The sequence below is a fragment of the Xiphias gladius genome, chromosome 1, assembly GCF_016859285.1.
Source record: "Xiphias gladius isolate SHS-SW01 ecotype Sanya breed wild chromosome 1, ASM1685928v1, whole genome shotgun sequence".
Lineage (NCBI taxonomy): Eukaryota > Metazoa > Chordata > Actinopteri > Istiophoriformes > Xiphiidae > Xiphias > Xiphias gladius.
Window position 1 is genome coordinate 3,716,489 of NC_053400.1, and position 7,912 is coordinate 3,724,400.

Consider the following 7,912-nt stretch of genomic DNA (forward strand, 5'->3'; position numbering starts at 1 on the left):
GGCCATTTCTCCCTTCATCAGTGGATGGAGTTTGCTTACTTGTTATGGACTCCTTGATCTTTCTCTGGCCCTCCACTGACTCCAGGTTTGATGACCCTTGACTGCTCCCAGTGGATGCTGTGAGTGGCTTTGATCTGGTGTTTCCAGACAGCTAATGTTCATTCCGTCCCTTGTCCAGTCCATGCCTTTTCGTTAATGTAGCGTTAATGTAGCGTTAATGTAGTCCTGTTCCTTAGTAGGAACTGTTTCTTAGTAGTGCTAAGATCCAATCCTTATACCCATTGTCATGGCGTGCCCTCCAGACCTGCTGCACCTCCTCTTTTCTTTTTTCCTCTCCCTCACATCCTGACTCATTTACATTTCCTGGGAAGCATTTTCCTGACTCTGCCTTAAGTGACTTACATTCATAATCTTTGAACAAAGACAGGAGTGGCAACCACCTATTATCTAGTGACCAAAACTCTATAGGAAATGACAACTGAACCACCTCCATGACAAGTGAAGAAACTTTGTCCGCTGATGAAGTCAATAAGATGTGGTTAAAAAGGTTTGTTTTGTTTTTTTTTGTTTTTTTGCTTAAACTACTCTTTCCAAGGTTAATAATGATTCTTCAAATTCAACTGTAAAGAACTATAAAGGGTACGGTCTAGACCTGCTATATGTGAAAAGTGCCCTGAAGTAACCTCTGTTGTGATTTGGCGCTATACAGATAAATCTGAATTGAATTGAATTGAACTGGTATGATCTTTTAATGACAGGCAGGCAGAAGGCCCACCTTTGAGATTTTAATCAGTGTGTCTTCCACCTGGACAGTTTGAAGTGTCCTGATGTTCCAGGGCAATTCCATTCTCAATTGGCCCTAAGCAGAACTCAAAGAGTAAGGAGATTAGAGGATGTCTATGAGGTTGTTTACTCTTATGTCAACTATCTCTGGACATCCCTGGGATGTCCCTCTACCCAAAAAGAATCAAAATAGTGAAGTAGTTATAATGATGCAATTTTTTGCCTGTCTAGTCCAGTCCTTACAGCAGTTTGATTACATGAGATAGATTCATGCACAAAACATAGTGATTAATCAACAAAGATATGATTTTGCATATGAATTTCATTGATCAGTTGTATTTGTTCATCAAATCTTCCAACACGGGACAATGTGGGAAGGTTAAAAAAAAAAATTTGTCATTGTTGAGTAGCTGATGTATGCAGATGAAAAATCTACTTTTTGTTTCTATTTCCAAGCACTGATTCTAACCTGGTGTGATCTAATATGAATGTTCTCTCTGCTAAGGAGAATGTGCCTTCCCTTTCAAATGTTGGAAGGAACTCTGTTTCTTGTCCCAGATAAGGTAATATTTACCTTTCTAGTACCATTTAGTAGTGTAACAGCAACAATGTTATCATTGCATGGATAGTGTCAACTTTAACTTTTTTTTAATATAACCAACTTACATGTTTCAGTGTTTGTTTATTATCACACACGGAGAACAAGTCTGTCTCTGCCTTTTGTCACATTAGTTTTGTATTTAAATAGAAATTCTGAATAAAGAAAATCAAATACACTGTGTGTCATTCTTTGCAACTAGTGTATAGGAATATAGTATATCTTTTATACAAGAGAACCGAGTACAGTTGCATAATGAATGCGTTTCAATGTCTGCACACATACAAAAGCATTTTGGGGAAGGGTGAAGAACGTAGACATAGACATGTCATGATATGACAGGACATTTAATTTATTTAATGTTTATTTTTCTATGGACAAGTATACAAGGACCGATGCCACTTACCACATTATTAACAGCCTAAGCTACAGTAGTTTGTAATGCACAGTATATTTCTATGGCAGATATTCTGAACTAAATGGCAATAAGGTGTAGAGTGCTTCAATGGAGCAAATTATGAATAATTTAGGTTAAATATTAGCAAGAATCTTCTTTAACTGATGTAGTCACCAGGTTTTATCTAGAAATTTTTATCAGGATTTGCTGTTTTTAATAAAGTAGGCAGCTGGGCATTATTTTGAAATTTCTTACCGGAAATGTCTATGCGGTCCAGTCTAGTGCCGGTCTTGTGTTGAACTCTATTCCCCCTTCAGATAGTCTTTCCCTCCTTCCTTCCCCTCCTACGTAGTAGTGGTAGAGGATGCAGGAAGAAGTTCAGGCAGTCACAACAATAAAGGACCTTTAAGGAAAATAGTTCAGATGTAGGTAGTTAGACGGAAGATAGTAACGGAGGAATTTAGGATAATTCTTAAATTGAGCAAGAAAGACGAGCCTGTTATCATGACCCCAACAGTGTTGTCTTGGGAGTTGAGGACGAAGCTAGGGGATGTGGAGAATGGCTGAAGTTGTCAGAGATGGAGGTTTGTTCCTTAAATGTAAGAGTGAAGAACAGAGAAATTAACTATGCATTTGGAAAACATTTGTAAGAAAATCATTGGTGAGAGAGGAGTACTGAAAGAAAGTTGAGTGACTATTGGAGTGTTAACAGGTACCCCTATTGACTGGGATTTGGATAAACCTATACAAAGTATTCAAGGTGGACATTTGGTGAGACTAAAGAGATTGCTAAAAAATAATAAATGGAGAGAGAACTTTTAGTCTGGCAGTAGTGATGGCATTTCAAGTTCCTGTTCTTCCAGAAAAAGTCAGAGTTATGTGTGCAAGATGTGGAAGAGTGCAAGGAGTGCTGAGATAAATATTAAGTGGGTAGTGTAATAAGTTACTTCATATAAATACAGTAGTTACTTATGTACAGTGTCTGCATGTACACACGTCTGTGCAGCGTCTTTACAGCCTGCTTGTTGTTATATTTGACAAGTAATAGATGAAATACACACTATTGCACAATGTGAGTTTTAAACTAATATAAATATAATTTGCAGGTACAGTGGATGTTTTAGTATTACAGGGTAATGGGTGACATGGTAACATTCCTGATATTACATGACTGATTAACTGTTCATCTGAGTGATGGCATGTGGGAAGAAACTGCTTGTGTCTGTAGAGCCAATCAGAGGCAGGATTTGGAACTGGTTGCAGCCAGAGTGTGAGGGGCCTGCAGTGATGTCTCCTAGCTTCTTCCTGATTGTGGAGGTCTACAGGTCCTGGAAGGTGGGCAGGTCGACACCAGTGATCTTTTCTGCAGTCCTGACTGTCCCTTGTCTATTCTTGTCTTGTTAAATGGGTGAACTAAACCAGACAGTAATGGATGTGAAGAGAACAGACTTAATGATTGCACTGGATCAGCAGCTCCTGAAGAAGGTTGAACTTCCTGAGCTAGCAGGAAGTACATCCTCTGCTGGGTCTTTTTGATGACCGAGTTGATGTTTGATACCCGTGTTAGGTCCTGGGAGATTGCTGATCCCAGAAACCTGAAGCCTTCCACAGCCAACACAGTGCTGTCAAGTATGGTGAGGGGGAGCAGTGGTGAGGGGTCTCCACAGTTTTCAGCATGTTCAGCTCCAGTTTGTTGTGACCAAAGCAGAGGGCCAGCTGTTCGACCTCCCATCTGTATGTAGACTCATCTCTGTCTCGGATGAGGCTGATGACTGTTGTGTAATTTGCCAATGTCAGGAGTTTAACAGATGGGTCTCCTGAGGTGCAGTCGTTAGTGGAGAGTGAGAAGAGCAGAGAGGAGAATACAGATCCCTGGTGGGCTCCAGTGCTGACTGTCTGGGTGCTGGAGGCGATTATCCCCAGCCTCACCTGTTTCTTCCTGTCTTTCAGGAAGTTGATGATCCACTGACAGGTGGAAGCAGGGACAGTGACCTGGGTGGGTTTGGAGAGTAGGACTTCTGGGATGATGGTGTTGAGATCCAAGCTGAAGTCCACAAACAGGATCCTTGCATATGTCCCTGGGGATTTGAGTCATTGCAGGACGTAGTGCAGTCCTACTTGACTGCATCATCCACTGACCTGTTTGCCTGGTAGGCAAACTACATAGGGTCCATCAGGGGGCCTAGCAGGGGGCTTGTGATGTCAGCACTGGAGCCCACCAGGAATCTGTGTTCTCCCTCTTTGCCGCTCTGATCTCCTTGCCAGTGAGTTTCTGGCCTGGTTGCACAGGCCCACTTCTGTAGGCCTCCTCCTTGGCATGAAGGGGCTGTAGTTGAAAATGGAAAAAGTCTTAGTGGGTACTCACAAGTCCTCACAAAAACTGAAGTACAATGTGATGGTGTCAATGAGTTCATCCAGGTCTGCAGTTGCAGTCTGAAAAACAAGCCTCTGGAAGTTGGAGAGTGGAGAGTCGCCACGTTGATGAACGGGTTTCAAAATCCCCGCCGTCTTAACTTCACATGTGCACTTGCGCGCTTTCCCCGCTGCTTCTCCTCCAAGCCCCATAGAGAGCTGACACTCCTGCGACCAAAATCTCCTCGAAACTTTCTGCATTCATTATATTTAACCTCTTAGCACCCACCGTGGGGTCCTGGGGGAGGGCTTGGTAGCTACGCTAGAATTTAAACACAATCCAGTGATAGGTTCTTGTACACAAACTTGAATAACACAAAGGCAAATGGAGCCAGGACCCAAATGAACGATGTGTCCATATAGAAAACTTTTTTTTGCTGTTTGTCAGTTCAGCCTTTTCACAGTTTTATGGCTGTTTTACAGTTGTTTGGCATGTTGCCAACAGTACACAGTGCTGTGTATGTTAATATGTATCAGAAACACATTCAATTCAGTTGTATAATGACTTGTATTACAATTCAGTATATAATGATTTCTGCTTTTTAAAAACATTTTGCCATCTCAGAAGTCAGTTTTCCTCACACAGATTCGGTGAGGACCGTAATTGTCTTGCAGTATATCAGGAAATCACCTGTATCTTGATACCTTTATTCTGATGATTTACTCATTGATACTCAAGCTATCCCAAAATCCTGTGAATATCTCATTACCACCACCCTTAGGCCCATACAAATTTCTGAACCATTTCTAATCACCAGAAAATAAACCCTTTTGATAGAATAAGCATGTTGTTTTTGCACTTGTGTCGTTATTCCACTTTTTAGGCAATCTTTTAATTTGACCTGAATAAGGTATTTCAGTAGCAGGTAAAATATTGACCTGTTCGGATTCACACCGTCTTTGTACAGTAAATTAGTGATTACACTGTGTACCTAAATAAGCCATCTGAATCTTGTAAAATATTGAACGTGTAGAGTTTTAAATGTGTGTTAGATAAAATGTATTCAGATTCCTTTTAGATGTGCAAAAACATCATGAAGAATTTATGCTAATAGCGAACTGCTGGCTGTAGCTTTATATTTAGCGTACAGACATGAGAGTGCTATAAATCTTCTCATCTCACTCTCCGCAAGAAAGAGAACGAGGATTTTTCCCCAAAAATGAAGAGCTAGTCCTTTAAGATACAACTTACTAACTGACTTAAGTTTTATGTACTGTCAGGGTGTTGGGTACACATGTAAATGTCCCTCTTTTTATCCAGACTAAGTGCCATGCAAAGCAACCTGCTTGGTGTGGCTGGTGTCAGCCTGGTTATGCCCAGCACCTCTGTGACCACTTATTCTTGTATCAATTGTTGCTTTGCATTTAAACTCTAGTATGAAATGTTGATTGTTTTAACCAAAAAAGTATTTCATAAGAGCAAACTGGCCAAGAGCTGCATTGTTTTGACTGATGTGAGTCCATTATTGGAAAAAATCTGTCTTTTGGGATAGGCCGACCACTAATATGTTAGGTTTAAACTTTCCTCTAGAGTAGTAGTAGTGTTTGCTGATGTTTAGAGCTGACAGACTTGTGCCAAATTGTGAATGATTTTACTGTGATTCAATGTGTGACACTTGGATTGTGCCTGTTTTATAAATTAATACTATATTTTTACTGGGGCGGTGGTCAAAAAACTATGAAAAGCCCTCTCTGTAGAAAGGAAAAGAGATATAATCCAGTTGTTTCTTGGCACAAGTCCATATTATGACCTAAAAATATATTTTTATTGTGAGATCTGCAGAGAAAATTCCATTTTAATGATCTATTATTTTAACAAAACATGGCTCTTTTCATGGGTGAAATAAGCACCAGAAATAGATGGAAAATATCATATACCTAAATAACTAAGTGTAAAGTATTTATTTCACTTTGTTAGGAATGGCTGTCCTTCGAATGTTTCATTGCCGAACCAATTAAGATGATTATGGAATCTAAAATAAGTGCTTTTTGTGGTTTGTAGCCTCAGATGAGTTGGATTCCTGAACTGCCCTCACTGTCGTAGCTTCTTCGGTGATTCGAGGCCTGGCTATCATCAGTTGTAGAAGACGTATTAAGTTACTTTACTTAAGTAAAAGTAATGGTACAATAAGGGTCACAAGATAATCTAAGGGTTTGTGAGATGAGTAATGGGTTAAGAAAGAAGAAAAAAATTACACATACATTTTTCAAACTTTTCTCCAATCTTTGCTTTTTGTTAAATATTATCATTACTCTTTGGGCCCACAACAGTGATTTAAATGAAACCACATGAGAAGTTTAGAAGGAAAATCTCCTTTGGTGTAACTGCTAACAACATAGACATATGAAACTTAACAAGGGGTCCAAACTAGACATTGTTTTTAAGGGGTCATAAAGCAAATAGGTTGGGAACGACTGGTTTATTTTATTGTACTTTTTAAAGCTTATGATAAGTCGTTTTTAATGTAACATCTCATTCTGAAATCTAACATGTAATTTTAGGTGTCAAATCCATTCAGTATTTTCCTCTGAAATTTATTGAGTTGTATAAAGTACAGTACTGTGCTTGAGTAAATTATATTCCACCAATACTCATTATAAGTCAGGGGGGAGCACTCTTTATGTTACTTTCCATTAATAAACATAATTTTGTATTTATTGTGTGAGGAGGAGACCATACGAACAGAGTTGCACCCATAAGGCTCCATCTTATACCAGATGAGCTGCTTCCAGAAGCCATTGTTTGGCCTCACCATGGGGCGACAGGTCTTCACCCACCTGTGGGCCACCAGGAGAGTCACACTGTGGTGCTTCATCAGATAGGCCGTGCACAGGGGGACAGAGCGACGCATGCCGGCCTTGTGGCGTACCAGTGCTTGGCCTCCATGCTCTGCAATGAGCTGCAATTTATCTGTCATTAGCCACTCTGCCATTACCGAGATAAAGATGATCATTGACACTGAACAGGCCTGAGAGACTCGCTGATGCATAACAGCGATAAATTTACTGCTGCAAAATGTTGCAAATATCTTGGATAAAGCAATGTCAGACTGCTACTGCCACTTGTAATGAAATTCAGGAAGGCCAAACTTGTGTGAGCACACGCACTGTTGCACTCAGCTGGATGAGGTTTTCATGAGGTACATTAACAGACATTTTTTTTCCAATTCTCATTTATTTTAACAAGAAACAAAAACAGTCGATTATTCACTTATAAATGGGCCTAATTGTACATTTAGATGTTTAGTATGACTTGTTTTATTGATAGTACTTTTTAGTTTATTCCTGTATTGTTTGCTTAATTTCTATTTTTTGTGTATCAATTTTGCAAATTTGATTTTTAAGCACTTCGTAAATACATTGTGGTAATATTATTATTTCAACAATTACTTGAAAAAAATATCTAAATAAATAAATTAGGAGAGCTCATGAGTGATCAAGAAACATACTGAAAAAACTGCAGGGGACAAGCGATAAAATTTACCTGCCTCAAACAACAATATAAATAGCTTCAGTGCTTGGGAAACAACACAAGGGAAATGTCTCGATGTCATTAACCCATTGGATTTTCAATGGGAAAATTGACATTACACTTTTAAAGAAAAGGTATCATAGTTACTACTAAATAGAGATTCATCCTCTGCAGGGACATGAATTTCAGAGCAAATTTAGTGGAAATCAGGTGAGTAGTTGTTGAAATATTTTGACCAAAGAGACAGCCT